The sequence below is a fragment of the Carcharhinus amblyrhynchos genome, chromosome 9 (assembly GCF_965287045.1).
Source record: "Carcharhinus amblyrhynchos chromosome 9, sCarAmb.v2.hapA, whole genome shotgun sequence".
Taxonomy (NCBI): Eukaryota; Metazoa; Chordata; class Chondrichthyes; order Carcharhiniformes; family Carcharhinidae; genus Carcharhinus; species Carcharhinus amblyrhynchos.
In genome coordinates this window covers 93,995,243-94,014,247 of record NC_137332.1, presented here as the reverse complement: position 1 = coordinate 94,014,247, position 19,005 = coordinate 93,995,243, and positions in this window count along the sequence as shown.

Below are 19,005 nucleotides of genomic sequence, written 5' to 3'. Positions count from 1 at the left end.
CCACCAGCCTGAATATTATTAAATATCACGCTGGAGAGGCTGAAATCAGCAGGCCGCTGCACATGCAAACTGGCCCTGATGTATCAGTCCTTCAATCAATGGCCAGCCTTGGACCCCACACTGCTGTCCCCCTGCCCTTCCATGGTCCAATCATGGCCACCCATCCATTTGCAGGCCAACCCCAAACCCTCACCCTGGTCTGGCATGTTCTGATCTCCACCCCCACCTCTCCCCAACTCCCCAGGGTTCAGCCACACTGGCGGGATTGTCTGGTTAGGTTGTTCACCGTGGGTGTCTCAGATGTTCAGATGGACTGTTCATGATGGAACAGTGTAAAGCTGGGTGCTTCTGGTGTTTCTCTAAGAGGACAACAATCAGTGTGTGCTGCAGGTCTCAGGCAGGGCAGAACTCTAAAACAGAGAACAGCATGGGGACTAATGACAGGATGGGGAAACGACAGAGACATGATGGTGAGGGGTGCAGGTATGGGTGGGTTATGGGGTGCTAGGAATGCATCAGAGGAAAGATTAAAATTGGGGAAGCTGGAGCCTGATACGTAAAAATAGAACACAGACACAGAAGGAGGGTTGAAAGTATTGATAGATGGCTGAGTGAGTGGGCGAGGACCTGGCAGATGGAGTATAATGTTAGCAAATGTGAGGTTATCCACTTTGGTAGAAATAATAGTAGGAGGGATTATTATTTAAAAGGCGAAAAGCTGCAGCATGCTACGGTGCAGAGGGACCTGGGGGTCCTTGTGCACAAATCGCAAAAATCCAGTCTGCAGGTGCAGCAGGTGATCAAGAAGGCGAATGGGATGCTGGCCTTTATAGCGAGGGGGATAGAATATAAAAGTAGGGAGGTCTTGCTGCAACTGGACAGGCTACTGGTGAGGCCGCAGCTGGAGTACTGTGTGCAGTTTTGGTTGCTGCATATTGGCCTTGGAGGGAGTACAGAGAAGGTTCACCAGGCTGATACCGGAGATGAGGGGGTTAGCTTATGAGGATAGATTGAATAGACTGGGCCTGTACTCATTGGAGTTTAGAAAGCTGAGGGGGGATCTTATAGAGACATATAAGATAATGAAGGGGATAGATAGAGTAGAGGTAGAGAGATTCTTCCCGCTTAGAAAAGATAGCAGGACTAGAGGGCACAGCCTCAAGATAAGGGGGGGGCAGTTTAGAACAGAGTTGAGGAGGAACTTCTTCACTCAAAGGGCGGTGAGTCTCTAGAATTCTCTGCCCATTGAAGTGGTGGAGGCTACCTCGTTGAATATATTTTAGTCACAGGTAGATAGGTTTCTGATAGACAAGGGAATTAAGGGTTATGGGGAGAAAGCGGGAAAGTGGAACTGATCCACTTCAGATCAGCCATGATCTTATTGAATGGCGGGGCAGGCTCGAAGGGCTAGATGGCCTACTCCTGCTCCTATTTCTTATGTTCTTAGTATTCAATTTGCAATAATGGCAGGGGATGAATACGGACAGGAGGGAGTATCAATGGAATACAAGAGAGAAGGACTGCACAGAGACTCATGCAGGGGAGAGGGAAACAGTGTCATTGCACTCTGAAGTAACCATGGAGTTGAGTGACAGACAGTCAAAGTCTGGGACTGAGGCCAAGAGGTCAGAGTGAGAGATTAAAGGCAGTCCTGGGGCTTCATGAGCCATTCTACATGGTGATGCATGTCATATATATTGTGCTCCCACTGCTCTATGGCAGTCAGAAACAGCTTGGTGTGCAGGATGTGGTCATAAGCTCACACTCGGTAGTGAAGGGGGTGCCTGGCACAGAACTGGCTACAGAGAGGATGGTCATTGTCAGGGGAAGTACGTGCAGCATGTAAATGGGAAAAAAACAATAAATGGAGGGGAGTCAAAGTTCTCCTGGGATGGATCACTTCTGTAGGTCATTATGCACACAGACTCAAGATGGGAAATGTTATATATTTAAAGGCCCTGAAGTGTGAATATAGAAGACTAAAGTGCAGGACCTATCAAGGACCTATAGGACCTATCAAGTGTGACGGTGGGAAAGTTTGTATGGAACCGGAAGAAATAGCAGAGGTACTTAATGAATACTTTACTTCAGTATTCACTGTGGAAAAGGGTCTTAGTGGTTGTCGTGCAGATTTGCAGCGGACTGAAAAGCTTGAGCATGTAGATATTAAGAAAGAGGATGTGTTGGAGCTTTTGAAAAGCATCACATTAGATAAGTCGCCGGGACCGGATGGGATGTACCCCAGGTTACTGTGGAGGCGAGGGAAGAGATCGCAGAGCCTCTGGCGATGATCTTTGCATCATCAATGGAGACGGGAGAGGTTCTGGAGGATTGGAGGATTGCGGATGTTGCTCCTTTATTCAAGAAAGGGAGAAGAGATAGCCCAGGAAATTATAGACCAGTGAGTCTAACCTCAGTGGTTGGTAAGTTGATGGAGAAGATCCTGAGAGGTAGGATTTATGAACATTTGGAGAGGTATAATATGATTAAGAATAGTCAGCATGGCTTTGTCAAAGACAGATCGTGCCTTATGAGCCTGATTGAATTTTTTGAAGATGTGACTAAACACATTGATGAAGGAAGGGCAGTAGATATAGTATATATGGACTTCAGCAAGGCATTTGATAAGGTGCCCCATGCAAGGCTTATTGAGAAAGTGAGGGGGCATGGGATCCAAGGGGACATTGCTTTGTGGATCCAGAACAACTGGCTTGTCCACAGAAGGCAAAGAGTGGTTATAGATGGGTCATATTCTGCATGGAGGTTGGTCACCAGTGGAGTGCTCCAGGGATCTGTCTAGGACCCTTACTCTTTGTGATTTTTATAAATGACCTGGATGAGAAAGTGGAGGGATAATTTGGTAAGTTTGCAAATGACACAAAGGTTGGAGGCGTTGTAGATGATGTGGAGGATTTCAAAGTTGCAGCGAGACATTACTAGGATACAAGACTGGGTGGAGAACTGGCAGATGGAGTTCAATCCAGATAAATTGTGAAGTGGTTCATTTTGGCAGGTCAATTAGGATGGCAGAATATAATATTAATAGTAGGACTCTTGGCAGCATGAAAGATCAGAAGGATCTTGGGGTCCGAGTTCATAGGATGCTCAAAGCAACTGTGTGGGTTGAAGCTGTGGTTAAGAAGGCGTATGATGTACTGGCCTTCATCAATCAAGGAATTGAGTTTAGGAGTCGAGAGATAATGCTGCAGCTGTATAAGACCCTGGTCAGACCCCACTTGGAGTACTGTGCTCAGTTCTGGTTGCCTCATTACAGGAAGGATGTGGAAGCCATAGAAAGGGTGCAGAGGAGATTTACAAGGATGTTGCCTGGATTGGGGAGCATGCCTTATGATGATAGGTTGAGGGAGCTCGGTCTTTTCTCCTTTTAGAGACGAAGGATGAGGGGTGACCTGATAGAGGTGTACAAGATGGTCAGAAGTATTGATTGAGTGGATAGTCAGAGGCTTTTTCCCAGGGCTGAAATAGTTGCCACAAGAGGACACAGATTTAAGGTACTGGGGAGTAGGTACAGAGGAGATGCCAGGGGTAAGTTTTTCATTCAGAGAGCGTGGAATGGGCTGCCGGCAACAGTGGTGGAGGCGGATTCAATAGGGTCTTTTAAAAGACTTTTAGGTAAGTACATGGAACTTAATAAGTTAGAGGGTTGTAGATAAGCCTAGTAATCTGTAAGGTAGGGACATGTTCGGCACAACTTTGTGGGCCAAAGGGCCTGTATTGTGCTGTAGTTTTTCTGTGTTTCTATGTTTCTATAATCTCGAAGATAGTAATTTCTGGACCACCACCGGTGCCACATGTAACTGAGAGTAGGAACAGGAAGGTTAGGCAGATGAATGCCTGACTTGAGAGCTGGTGCAGGGGGCAGGGATTTAGATTTTTGGATCATTGGGATCTTTTCTGGGGAAGCGTTGACCTGTTCAAGAGGGGTGGTTTACATCTGAACTGGAGGGGGACTAACATCCTGGCGGAGAGATTTGCTAGGGCCACTCGGGTGGATTTAAACTAGTTTGGCAGGGAGGGGGAGATCTAAAGCTGTAGAGAGACAGAAGAGAAGCTTGAGGACAGCATGGAAATTAAAGAGAGCACGTTAAATAGTAAAGGCAGTGTCAGTAATCCTAGTACCAGACAGATCAGACAGAAGCAAGACTGAGAGCAAGGGAAGTTCAGATTAAACCACATTTATTTCAATGCAAGAGGCCTGATGGGTAAGGCAGATGAACTCAGGGCATGGATAGGTAGGTGGGACTGGGATATTATAACAATTACTGAAACATGGCTAAGGGAAGGACAGGACTGGCAGCTCAATGTTCCAGGGTACAGATGCTATAAGAAAGATAGAACAGGAGGTAAGAGAGGAGGGGGAGTTGCACTTTTGATTAGGGAAAGTATCTCGGCTGTACTGAGAGGGGACATATCCGAGGGTTCGGCCACTGAACCTATATGGGTTGAACTGAGAAATAAGGAGGGAAATCACTTTGATAGGGTTGTACTATAAGCCCCCAAATAGTCAGTGGGAAATTGAGGAGGAAATATGTAAGGAGATTACAGATAGCTCCAAGAAAAATAAGGTGGTAATGGTAGGAGATTTTAACTTTCCCAATATTGATTGGGACAGCCATAGTATTAGAGGCTTGGATGGAGAGAAATTTATTGAGTGTATTCAGGAGGAATTTATCATTCAATATGTGGATGGCCCGACCAGAGAGGGAGCAAAACTTTACTTCCTCTTGGGAAATAAGGAAGAGCAGGTGACAGAAGTGTTAATAAGGGATCACTTTGAGACCAGTGATCATAATTCTATTAGATTTAAGATAGCTATGGAGAATGATAGGTCTGGCCCAAAAGTTAAAATTCTAAATAGGAGCAAGGCCAATTTTGATGGTATTAGGCAGGAACTTTCAAAAGTTAATTGGGGGAGTCTGTGGGAAGGCAAAGGACATCTGGTAAGTGAGAGGCTTTCAAAAGTGTGTTAACCAGAACAGAGAACATAGAACGGTACAGCATAGTACAGGCCCTTCAGCCCTCAATGTTGTGCCCAGGTTTGTCCGAAACCAAGATCAAGCTATCCCACTCCCTATCATTCTGGTGTGCTCCATGTGCCTAACCAATAACCGCTTGAAAGTTCCTAAAGTGTCCGACTCCACTATCACAGCAAGCAGTGCATTCCACACCCCAACCACTCTCTGAGTAAAGAACCTACCTCAGACATCCCTCCTATATCTCCCACCATGAACCATATAGTTATGCCCCCTAGTAATGGTTGTTCTCTTGGAGTTATCGCTGGCAAAGAACTCATATGTCTTTTATCCACAATTCTCCACTTGCTTCCAGAAGATTCTCTGTCATCCAGCCAATTGTGTCACAAGAAATTGATCACATAGCTCAACATCCAGTGAAATTACTTTTGAAAGATGCCATGATACTTAGCTCATTTTACATGTTCCATATATAGCAGCCATAAAAATTGGAGCCACAATGTCTCAGTTAATGTAAACAACTTTCCTGATCAGACGAACACAAGAAACTTCAAATCACAGCTCCCAGACCAGAGCCTCTTTACAACTTGCATCTGGTTTTAATCTACAAATTGACCAAAATTCCCAGCATGCTTCACTCTCAGCCAGAATAGCCATTTTAAAGCCACTCTTGTCAATATTGTTGTTAAATCATTGTTGTAGCTGTTCTTTCTCCATCCACACTACTATGCTGAATGGGAATGATATAGAATTAGTTCCAAGTGAAGCGTCTTCTGAAGTTTCAAGTCTTACTTCTATGGTAAAGGCAAAATTCTACAACATCATGTAGAACCTGTAACTTTAAGAAAGTACTTTAGTCATGTTCTTTGCAGTTTTTTCAAGCAGGCCTGGCGCTTTTGTTATTGTTGCCATGGTGTCTGAGCCAGTGTCATCTAATTGTCGCTGAAGCAAATATTATGATCATTTTATTTAATTTTAATCTGGGTCTGATGCAGTATCCTGGGATTTTCTGACCCTTTTGGGATTGCTGCCTGGGGGCTTGATTTGTGAATGATTGACAGGTTAGGTGGTATCTTGGAACAGTTTGTTACATGGAAAATCCAAAGGGTTTTACTTTCATTTTGTTAGAAGTTGTTTGCACTGCAGACTGAAAGTAGTGTTCCCTGTCCCTCCCTGGAGTGAAAATTCTGCTGTTTACGAGTTGCCAGCTAGAATCTGATGGAGAGGCATGCTGAAAGTTCCAGGATTGCAAAGCCCTAGAGTTTTCGCCTACCTTCCAAATTCATAGCAGGTGTTAAAAAAGCTGCAAAAATCAGCATCACATGAGTGTAGTTGCTTTCTGCGTTAAGCCTAGGACTGTGTGTATATTTGTGAGAAAGTTTAGCTTGGAACAGCATACTTAGCTTTAAGGTTTATACAGTGTTATGGTTGTTTTTTTTGCAACTGATAAAAGTTATTGCTGACTTTTCTTCGTATAGTTCAACTGAATTCTTAAATAAATTTTTATAAAAACTTCTTAGAGGGTCACTTGAATCATACATGGAGTGAAACATCGTATGTTCACCCTAGTCAAATTCAAAATACAAGATTTATGGTCTAGGCTGACTTCATAAAATGTCTTGGAATTTCTGACCTGGATTATAACAAACTAAAGGGGAAAAGAAATCCTCCTGATCAGTTTTCTTATTGACTGTATAATGATTAGTGATGCATATCACTGTGTCAAAAGTATTATTGTTCCTCGGTATAATCTCATAGTAATTTGCTGTCATGACCACAGAAGTGAAGGGGGGAGGGGTGTTATATATTTAAATGGTTGTGTGACTGCTTTAAAAGCACGTCACATGATTTGAGGGTGATGTCATTGCGGTGTTTCAGAGGCTCCTGTTTTTAGTTACATTTTCTCGTTGCCCTGGTTGCCCTGTGATTTGATATGATTTGATTTATTATTGTTGCATGTTTTTTCAGAGTTTTTCGAGGAGGTTACCAGGAAAGTGGATGAAGGGAAGGTGGTGGATGTTGTCTACCTGGATTTCAGTAAGGCCTTTGACAAGGTCCCTCATGAGAGGTTAGTTAAGAAGGTTCAGTTGCTAGGTATACATGGGGAGGTTATAAATTGGATTAGACACTGGCTCAATGGAAGAAGCCAGAGAGTGGTTGTGGAGGCCTGTGACTAGTGGTGTGCCGCAGGAATCGGTGTTGGGTCCATTGTTGTTTGTCATCTATATCAGTGATCTGGATGATAATGTGGTAAATTGGATCAGCAAATTTGCTGATGATACAAAGATTGGAGGAAGGTTTTCAAAGCTTGCAGAGGGATTTGGACCAACTAGGAAAATGGGTTGAAAATGGCAAATGGAATTTAACGCAGACAAGTGTGAGGTATTGCACTTTGGAAGGACAAACCAAAGTAGAACGTACAGGCTAAATGGTAGGCCTCTGAAGAGTGCAGTTGAACAGAGGGATCTGGGAATACAAGTACAGAATTCCCTAAAAGTGACGGCACAGGTGGATAGGGTCGTAAAGAGTGCTTTTGGTACATTGGCCTTTATAAATTAGAGTATCGAGTATAAAAGTTGGAGTGTTATGGTAAGGTTATATAAGGCATTGGTGAGGCTGAATTTAGAGTATTGTGTAAGTTTTGGTCACCTAGTTACAGGAAAGATGTAAATAAGGTTGAAAGAGTGCAGAGAAGGTTCACAAGGATGTTGCCGGGACTTGAGAAGCTGAGTTACAGAGAGAGATGGAATAGGTTAGGACTTTATTCCCTGGAGTGTAGGAGAATGAGGGGAGATTTGATACAAGTGTATAAGATTTTGATGGGTATAGATAGAGTGAATGCAAGCAGGCTTTTTCCACTGAGGCTAGGGGAGAAAAAAACCAGAGGGCATGGGTTAAGGGTGAAAGGAGAAAAGTTTAAAGGGAATATTAGGGGGGGCTTCTTCACACAGCGAGTGGTGGGAGTGTGGAATGAGCTGCCGGATAAAGTGATAAATGTGGGGTCACTTTTAACATTTAAGAAAAACTTGTACGGGTTCATGGATGAGAAGGGTGTGGAGGGATATGGTCTAAGTGCAGGTCAGTGGGATGAGGCAAAAATGGTTCAGCACAGACAAGAAGGGCCAAAAGGCCTGTTTCTGAGCTGTAATTTTCTATGGCTCTATTTCTGTGTATTAATATACAGTTGAAAGTGTTGTTTCACATGCAAAACAGATAAAACATACCATTCATAGAGAAGGAAACAAGAGAGTGCAGAAGGTAGTGTTACAGTCATAGCTAAGGCAGAGAGAAAGATCAATTTAATGCGAGGTAAGACCATTCAAAAATCTCATGGCAACAGGGAAGAAGCTATTCTTGAGTTGGCTGGTGTATGACCTCAGACTTTTATATTTGTGGGAGGAAACCAGAGGACCCAGAGGAAACCCTCCTCCAGCCCAGACATAGCCAGCCTCCCGATTGCCAGCCATGAACACCCCACCCCTCCCCCCCACTGCCAACAGTGCTGGCCCACAATCCCCTTCCCCTCCAACCCAAAATCGCTGACCCTGAACCCCACCTCCCCAATCCCCGATCCCAAACATCCTTCCTCCCCACACCATATGAAACAGAGTTTCCAAAAGCTTGTGGGTTTATTATCAAATAAACTGGTTGGACTTTTACCTGGTGTTGTGAAGCTTCTTATTGTGGCCTCCTGATGGCCAGACCCTGCCTCCATTAGACCAAACTGGAGGGTTAGCAGCTTTAGCAAGCCCTGACAATTGCGTCCTGCGCTCACTAAATAGGTGGATATGATCTGTTAAATATTGTAATCAGCTTCACAATGTTCCCTGATGCGAGTCTGATTATGTGGATAAAAATAGCGCCAGAATATCTCATCTGGTTCATTGTGATTTCTGGTTTTTTTTAAGTTTATTTATTAGTCACAAATAGTCTTTCATTAACACCGCAATGAAGTTACTGTGAAAATCCTCTAGTCGCCAAACTCCAGTGCCTGTTCGGGTACACTTATGGAGAGTTTAGCCTGGTCAAGTCACCTAACCTGCACATCTTTGGACTGTGGGAGGAAACCAGAGACCCGGAGGAAAGCCATACAGATACAAGAAGAATGTGCAGACTCCACACGGATAGTGACCCAAGCCAGGAACTGAATCCAGTCCCTGACACTGTGAGGCAGCAGTGCTAATCAGTGTGCTGTCCCATTTTTGGCCACCCATTGACTTTACACAGCCCATTGCACAGGCCCAGAAAAATCACACCCTTGATATACACATTTTCATCAGCTGGACTACTTAATAAAGTCATTTCTTTGATACTTTTCAAAATGGACAATTACTGGGCTGACAAAGTGGCTCCAGCTGGTCACATCCTGGCTTCTGGAAGTTTTTGAGCTGTTTCAAAGTGAACAAAGGTTAACACTTCAACAGTCCTGGAATGTAACTCTCGTTGCAACACATAAACAGTGCAGCCAAGCTAATGTAACGGACCAGCAGCTCATTTATCTGCTCCAAACAGCTTCAAGTATATTCAGCTATGTGCAAGTCCTTGTCTCCAGTAATGGTGTGAATGGCCTAAGCATTAACCATTCTAACATAATAGTTTCAACAAAATAAACCCATTTAACAACCTGAAAGCAGTATCACATGACCAAGAATGTAGCTGTCTGAACTACTTTACTTATATAAAATTCAGACTTTATATTCAGTTACTATTTGACCTTCGATGAGAACAGCACTCAAGCCAACAGCTTGTGCTGTCCACTATCAAGCCAGTGGCAGCAGTAAGAACCTCAGCCATCATCAAAACTGCCAACAGCTGCAACCTGGAACTCATGCCTCCAAGACTAGAACATAAGAACATAAGAAATAGGAGCAGGAGTAGGCCATCTAGCCCTTCGAGCCTGCCCCGCCATTCAATAAGATCATGGCTGATCTGTTGTGGCTCAGTTCCACATTCCCACCCTCTCCCCATAACCCTCAATCCCCTCGCTTATCAAAAACCCATCAACCCGCGTCTTAAAAATATTTAGTGAGGCAGCCTCCACCACCTCAACGGGCAGAGAATTCCAGAGATTCACCACCCTTTGAGTGAAGAAGTTCCTCCTCAACTCCGTTCTAAACTGCCCCCCCTTTATCTTGAGGCTGTGCCCCCTAGTCCTACTGTCCTTTCTGAGCGGGAAGAGTCTCTCCACCTCTATCCTATCTATCCCATTCATCATCTTATACGTCTCAATGAGATCTCCCCTCATTCTTCTAAACTCTAACGAGTACAAGCCTAGTTTATTCAGCCTCTCCTCATAGCTCAACCCCCTCAACTCCGGTATCAGCCTAGTAACCCTCCTCTGCACTCCCTCCAGGGCCAAAATATCCTTGCGTAAGTGCGGTGACCAAAACTGCACACAGTACTCCAGCTGCGGCCTCAACAATGCCCTATACAGCTGCAGCAACACCTCCCTACTTTTATATTCAATCCCCCTCGCTATGAAGGCCAGCATCCCATTAGCCTTCCTGACCACCTGCTGCACTTGCAGGCTGGGTTTTTGCGATGCATGCACAAGGACCCCGAGGTCCCTCTGCACCGTCGCCTGCTGCAGTTTTTCGCCCCATAAGAAATAGTCCTTCCTACCATTATTCCTACCAAAGTGGACCACCTCACACTTGCCAACATTAAATTCCATTTGCCATTTCCTGGCCCATTCGCCCAGCCTATCTAGATCCTTCTGCAGACTCTCCACACCCTCCACGCAATTTGCCTTTCCACCAATCTTGGTGTCATCAGCAAATTTCGACACCATACACTCGGTTCCCTCCTCCAGATCATCTATATAAATGGTAAATAGCTGAGGCACCAGCACCGACCCCTGGGGCACTCCACTAGTCACCAACAGCCAATCCGAATAGCACCCATTAACCCCCACTCTCTGCCTCCTATTTGACAACCAATCCTCTATCCATACTAACACCCTACCCCCAACTCCATGCCCCCTTACCTTCTGCAATAACCTCTTGTGAGGTAACTTGTCAAACACCTTCTGAAAATCAAGAAAGACCACATCCACCGGCTCTCCTCTATCCACTGCCCTAGACACATCCTCATAGAACTCCAGTAAATTTGTCAGACACGACTTCCCCTTAAAGAAACCGTGCTGCGTCTGCTCTATCAAGCAATTCCCCTCAAGATGCCTCGCTATTTCCTCCTTGATGACGGATTCTAACATTTTACCTACAACAGACGTTAAACTAACCAGCCTATAATTCCCTGCCTTTTGCCTGCCACCCTTCTTAAACAACGGCGTAACATTAGCCGCTTTCCAATCTTCCGGCACTTCCCCGGAATCCAGCAGCGTCTGGAAAATAACCACCAAGGCATCCACTATCACCTCCGCCATTTCTTTCAGAACCCTCGGATGCATTCCATCCGGTCCTGGGGACTTGTCCACAATCAGTCCCTCCAGTCTGTCGAGCACCACCTCTCCAGTAACAACAATGTCATTGAGACCCTCCAGTCCTACCACCTTTCCATCGCTAACACCTGGCAAATTATTCACGTCTTCCTCCGTGAAGACCGAAAAAAAAAGTTATTCAAGACCTCAGCCATTTCCCCATCCCCTACCACTAAGTCCCCCCTCTCATCCTCTAAGGGTCCAACGTTCACCCTAGCCAGCCTCTTCCTTTTTATATATTTATAAAAACTCTTGCTATCATTTTTTATATTAAGCGCTAGCCCAGCTTCATCGTTTCTCCTACCCTTCTTTATCAACTTCTTTGTCAATCTTTGTTGACATTTAAACCTCTCCCAATCCTCTTCTCGCCCACTACTCTTAGCTAGTCTAAACGCCTCCGCTTTTAATTTAACACTTTCCTTCACCTCCTTCGTTATCCACGGCTTATTACCTCTCCTCCTATGGTCCTTTTTAACCATCGGAATAAATTTCTGCTGAGCACCAAGAAAGATCTCCTTAAAGATCCTCCACTGCTCCTCAGCAGACCTACCACCCAACGCTAACTCAATCCATGTAACTTCTCTTATCGTGTCATCTCATTCTGGAAAGACATGATTACCTAACAATCAGCCAATATCCTGTCAGAGACGTCATTCAATTAAACTTTTGATTCGGGACTCAAAACTCACATAAATCCACAATATTGTATTTCTATTGTGGTCATGCTCTGAACCTTCTTCCTTCTTTTCTTATCCCCCATTTGTGTGAGTGAAAAACGGGGTGGTCATTGTGAAACTCCTCTCCTTAATGTGTTAAAAGTACCCAACCCTTTCATTTCACCTTATTTTGAGTTTGCTGTGCATGTTATTCAGAGAGGATTGGAACATTCCAGATTTAAGGGTTGGAAAAATTACACCACCATTTATAAAGGGCAAAATTCAAATGGAGAAACATCTTTCAGTTCATGGATGGGTAGTGAGAGGAGAATTCAGGGCTGTTTAATTGACGTCTCCCTCCTGTCTGTAATATGTCACTCATTGTAAATGTTAGGATGTGATTAACTCGTGGGTGGCTCTCCACACTGGGAAAGGTCAATCTCGCCTTCCCTACAGGAATGAGATCTGTTTATTAATTGCACCACGTTACGGTGTGGTGGACCAACCAGTCCCTGCTCTGCCATGTGATTCAGAGAGCTGCTCACCAATGCACAATTACTGAGCTTCCAGATGTAAAATTGGACAAGGTTTCCATCTCACTGTATAGCAGGAAATGTATCACTAATCCTGCTCACTACTGCACTTAGTCTCTAGAGCTCTAATCTCTTAGTGCTCCGGAGAGCAATCAATGCCTTAAAGTCAGGTGAACAAATTTGGTTTAATAAGATTGCAAAGTAAAACTGCGGGTGTCATTCCTGATGGGCATTGGGGTTTTTCACATCAGATCTTCCACAGATTCAGCTCATTATTTAGGCTTCAGCAAGAACTTTATTGAATCTCTTGGTGGGACAGACAGCAATTTGACTGCATGTTACCTCATGAAGTAGAAGGTCTGGGCATCATATTGAAATGGCAGAGGCATGGACTCACTCACTGCAGCCAAATGTTTTTGGTTTAAACCAAGAAATGGCGCCCAAAAAAAACCAAATCATCTACTCCCAGGTTCAGTGAGGCTTCCCTGGAGATTTTCTTCCAGGAAAGGTGGGGGGGGGGAGGGGGGGGTCCTCTTTTGTGGATGGAAACAGGAAGCTCTCCCACCTGACCTTGGCATCCTGGAAGGAGGTTGCCAGGGAGATCAGTGACCACAACAAGCAAAAAAAGACTTTACTACAGTACAAGAAAAGGATGAATGATCTAATCCACTCATCAGGATGAATGAACCTTTTGTTCACTTCAAATTCACTCTCGTATACATCAGCTATATGCAGACAATGATTGTGAATGACCTAGAATATTTATTGGTCAATCACTAACCCTCTCTTCTTCTATTCCAGATCTCAGCAAGAAAAGGCGGAGGTGAGTTTTCAGTCAATGCATTAGCTCCAGCCCACAAGCCTCTTTAGATAAGGATCCATTTGAAAACTAAATCACTACATTCACCTTCATGCTCAGAGGCACACATCAGTTCTAGAGTTGGCTTTGCGGGGGGGAGGAGAGAATCACAATCTTTCCAGCTCAGCACAGACACAGGTCCATAGAGACCAAACGCAGTGACAGCTGAAGTCCCTGACCTTCGGTGGACTGCTGAAGACCAGGCCACTGCTGAGCCCAAGCCTGATGATGGGCACCTACAGTCAATTCCTGGACAAATGTTGTAGAAGTAAGGCAGGCAGATGGTCGTCAGATAGAGCCATGAGAAGCCATCAACAAACTGGAATGTAAGGTAGAGCTGTCCATTCACATTCTGTCTCATGTCATGGCTCTGGTATCTGAGTACATCAAAGTCTCTATGGAAAGGTGCCAGACACATTGGAGACATAGGTTCAGCAGAACACTTTTGTGCTTGGCTCTGTAGTCCATCACCTTTACCAAGGGTGTGTTCCAGCAATGTCTTGGCAAGAGGTGGGCAGGGCAGCTCAAAGTCCTTCCAGGTGCTCCTTTTCCTCAAGGAGTCAGGAGGGTAACCCTGGATGGTGGTTTTCCCAGCTATCTGCTGCTCTTGTCCTTCTTTCTAGATGGTTGTGGGTTTGAAAGGTACTGCCTAAGGAACCTTAGTGAATTCCGACAGTGCATCTTGTAAATGGCACACATGACTGCCACTGTTCAATGGTGGTGGAGCTGTTACCCATCCAGGGAAGTGAGGAATATTCCATCACACTTGACTTCTGCCTTGTAGATGGTGGAGAGGGTCTGGGGAGTCAGTTAAGTTACTTACCACAGGATTCCTAGCTGCTGACCTGTTCTTGTAGCCAAGTACTTATATAATTAGTTTAGTTCAGTTTCTGCTCAATGCTGACCCCCAGGATGTTGATAGTGGGGGATTCAGTAAATATCAAGGGGTGATGGTTAGATTCTCTCTTGTTGGAGATGGTCATTGCCTGGCACTGGTGTGGTATGAATGTTACTTGCCATTTGTCAGCCCAAGCCTGGATATTATCCAGGTCTTGCTACATTTGGACATTGACTGCTTCAGCATCTGAGGAGTAGTAAATGATACTGAACATTGTGCAAGCAGCTCTCCATTTCTGACCTTATGATGGAAGGAAGGTCATTGATGAAGCAGCTGAAGATGGCTGGGCCTAAAACACTACCCTGAGGGACCCCTGCAGTAATGCCCTGGAGTGGAGATGATTGATCTCCAACCACCGCAACTAATCTTCCAAGTGTGCCAAGTATGACTCCAATCAGCACAGGGTTTTCCCTTTTATTCCTATTGACTCCAGTTTTGTTAGGGCTCCTTGTCAAATGCTTCCATGATGTCAATGGCAGTCACTCTCACTCTGGCATTCAGCTCTTTTGTCCATGTTTGAATCGAATGAGGTCAGGAGCTGGGTGACCCTGGCGAAACCCAAACTGGGTGTCACTGAGCAGGTTATTGTTGAGCAGGTTTTGATGACCCCTTCCATCACTTTGCTGATGATCGATAGTACACTGCTGGGACGGTAATTGGCTGGGTTGGATTTGTCCTGCTTTTTATGTACAGGATATAGCTGGGCAGTTTTCCACATTGCTGGGTAGATGCTAATGTTATAGCTGTACTGAAACAGCTTGGCTAGGACACAGCTAATTCTGGAGCACAACTCTATGGATAATTGCCGGAATACTGCCGGAGCCCATAGCCTTCATTGTGCCGACGGCTATTTATTGATATCACTTTGAGTAAATTGAATTGGCCAAAGACTGTGAAACTGGGGAATTCTGGAGGAGACTGAGATGGATCATCCACTGAACACTTCTGGCTAATGATTGTTACAAATGCTTCAGCCTTATATTTCAATCATGAATGAACTGGACTTTAGAGAGTTGGTTCTGGTCAGATGTAGCTCCATCTTCAGATGGTCAAATGATAACCATTGATGTCTTCCTCCTTTGAACCACCTTGCTAAGTTCCTGTCACACTGACATGAGTATATAGATGTGTGCAGCAGCATTCCTATCTCTTGAAGGTTGCCATGGCCACAAATGTTCACGCCATGGTTGAAATGACAATATTATGTGTGAATGCTGGCCAGGTGCTTATCCTATTACACAGCATCCAATGGTGCTTAGGCCAAGGATGAGCCCACTGTTAGGCTTGAATGTGACTTATCATTTTGAGATTGATGATCTTTTATGAGATATCGAAGATGATGAGGAACAGCACTCATATCAATTTGTCTTCACCTTATCCTGCTGAAACTTTGTTGCTGTGAGGGCATGTCTTCTCCATCTTACCAGTGCAATGCCATCTTCATGTAGCTTGCCGGAACCTCAATCTTTCCAAAGTTCCCGTTCAATGCCCTTTGCTTGTGAGGGGATGTGCTCCTCCTCCATCTCTTCATGTGGCTATTCTCACCCTTTTGTAGCACTCAGTTTTGCAACAAAAAACATTGATATGGGACACCCTTTGTGTGATCTGTCCAAACATCTAAAATGCTTCTTTAACAAGGACAACAGTTTAATTAAGGGTCCTGAGGTTGTATGTGCAGGCGGACGCAGGGAATCCCAGGATCCTGGCACTTGAAACACTGCTGGAGGCCAGTGTCTCCAGACTCAGTTGCACCCAGTTGCTGGAGCTCTAAAGGCAAAGTCAGGAACATCAGAAAGCGATATCAATGACACTCTTCAGACTGAAAGGAGGAGTCCCAATGCCTTCTGTCTGAGGAGACCATGCCAACACTCTGAGGCAGTCAAGTTAACACTGAGAGTGGAGGATACAGTGGAGACCTTGGTGTGAGACTTTTGTCCGGCTATGATGGAGAGCATGAACTCCTTGGTTAAGGCACATGTGGGCATCCGCAAGTGTCAATGCCAGTGAATAGCAGAGTTTCTTGAACTTATTACAGCTGTCCCTCTATCGTAAGGATGAAGCCAAGAGCCCTCTAGCGCCCATAGGCAACTGGTATACAACCCAGGGCTTTCCATCCAGGAGACTCAGGGAGTGTCCAGCCCATTCAATTCCAGTCTTCCTGTAACTGAATCAGCTCCAGCCCCACAGGCCGAAGAGGGTGACACTACCACACAGCAGCACGCTGGAAACAGGCCAAGACTCTCCAGATCCCGGCCCTTTACAGGATAGCCATTAAGGACACCACAAACAACAGGGCATGGCAAACAACAGGCTACCTCCACCTCTGCTGTGGATCCTGGGAATATACCAAGGTTCAGTGGACTATCCCCAATAAAGGTCATCATCATCCTCCTGCAATGTGGGGATTATGGGCAACCGCATCCTCTCCAATGATATGCGCCATACCACTGAGAGTACGCGCTGCCAACAGTCAGACAGGCTGTGGACACAGGATGGTGAGATCATTGACTGGTACTTGTGTCAATGTTACTTGTTACTTTGTGTGAACATTACTTGCCACTTGTCAGCCCAAGTCTGGATATTATCCCAAGCTCTTCTACCTTTCTGATCATCGCCACTGCCTCATGGCCAAACTGCTTTCTTTCCAGGACCTCCCTTCCATCTTCCACCTCAATGTCCTCTTCATCAGTGGAAAAGTGCCAGTCCTCCATCTCCTCCTCAGGCAGTTCCTCACACTATTGTAGTGCCACGTTATTCAGGGTGCAGCAGATAAATATGATGTGTGACACCATCTGTGTTCTATGCTGCAGAGCTCCACCAGGCACCGGAACCTCATCCTCAGCACCCCCATGATCTGCTCTATCAGAGTGCAAGTTGCAGCATGAATCTCATTGTATTTTGTTTCAGCTGCACTCCAGCATCCACACTGGTATCATCAGCCATGTCCTTGTCCCCAAGGAGCCAATATTATAACCACTGTGGACGCTCAAAAACAACGGGGATTCATATATTCACAGACATTTACAACATAGAAAGAAGCCAATCGGCCCATCGTTTCCATGCCAGTGAACAAAGATCTGACTACACTAATCCCATTTTCCAGCACTTGGCCCACAGCCCTAGAGGCTATGCAGTGTAACTGAATATCTAAATATTTCTTAAATGTTCTGAGAGTTTCTGACTCTACCATCCTTTCAGGCAGTGAGTTACAGACTCTAACCACCCTCTGGGTAAAAAGCTTTCTTCTCAACTCCATTCTTAGGCTTCTACCTTTCCCCTTAATTCTATGCACCAGATTCTTGACCCTCTATTAATGGAAAAAGTGCCTTCCGATCCAACCTATCCAGACCCCTTATAATCTTATACATCTCTATCAGGTCCCCTCTTTGCTGCTCCAAGGAACACAGCTGCAGTCTATCCAATCTTTCCTCATAGTTCAGACCCTCCAGCCAGGCAGCATCCTGGTGAATCTCCTCTGCATCCTCTCCAGCGCAATCACATCCTTCCTTTAATGTGGTGACCAGAACTACACAAACAGCTCCACCTGTGGCCTAACCAGTGTTTTAAACAGTCCCATCATAACCCCCTGCTCTTGTATTCAACGCCTTGGTTAATAAAGGCAAATATCCCATACACCTTATCTACCTGTCCTGAACCTTCAGGGAATTTGTACTTGGATCTTCTGTACTTTCTAGGGTCTCACCATTCCTATGGTAATCATTTGCCTTATTAGCCCTCCCCACATTCATTACCTCACTCTTTTCTGAGTTGAATTCTGAGAACAGTTAAGGATGTAGGAATCATGTACAGTCTCCAGGAACCATCCAGCTGAGAGCCAGCAGGAGCAGCAGTGGCAGTGTTGGTCAGTACCAGCTCCCTGCAGAGGAAGACAGGCATCCAGTGCAGGAACAGGATGAATAATCTCCTCCATTCTGCCAGGGAAAGTAATTCTTCTCATCACTTTCAACTCACACATACAAACACACAAATATACATGCTGTATATACATGCTAGACCAAAAACTCCACGGTATTTTATGAAAACAGCCTGGATTCTAAGTTTTTACATTTGAATTTCACACAGGTGAGCATGGTATGATTCAAGTGACCAACTAGGAAACTTGCATCAAAGTTTATTTAAGAACGTAATAAAAAGAAATAGCATAACTTTTACCAATTACAAAATTCACATATAAGAGTTATACATGATACAGCTTAAACCTTAACAGTTAGCTATTGAGGTGGAAGATAAAAAGGAGGCTCTGGAGGGACATGTTCCAAGTCAAACATCCCACAAACATACGCCCCATCCTTGGCTTAGACAGCAAGTATGCTCATGTGATACTGGGTTTTCAGCTTTTAACACCTGCAGTGAATTGGTGCTTTAAAGGTTGGATTAAATTTCTGAGGCATCCCAGTCCTGGAACTTTCCAAAAATCCCCTGGGGAGGGAGGGAGAGAGAGAGAGAAAGACTGCTTTCCGTCTCGAGTCCAAACAGCAACTCATAGACAGCAGTATTTCCAGCTCCAGACAGAGGGGAAAAACACTTTTGCTGCTCATCACCTCAGGCAACTACTGGAAAGCAAAACTAAAAGCTTGGAATTTTCTGTGGGAAAAAACTGTCCAC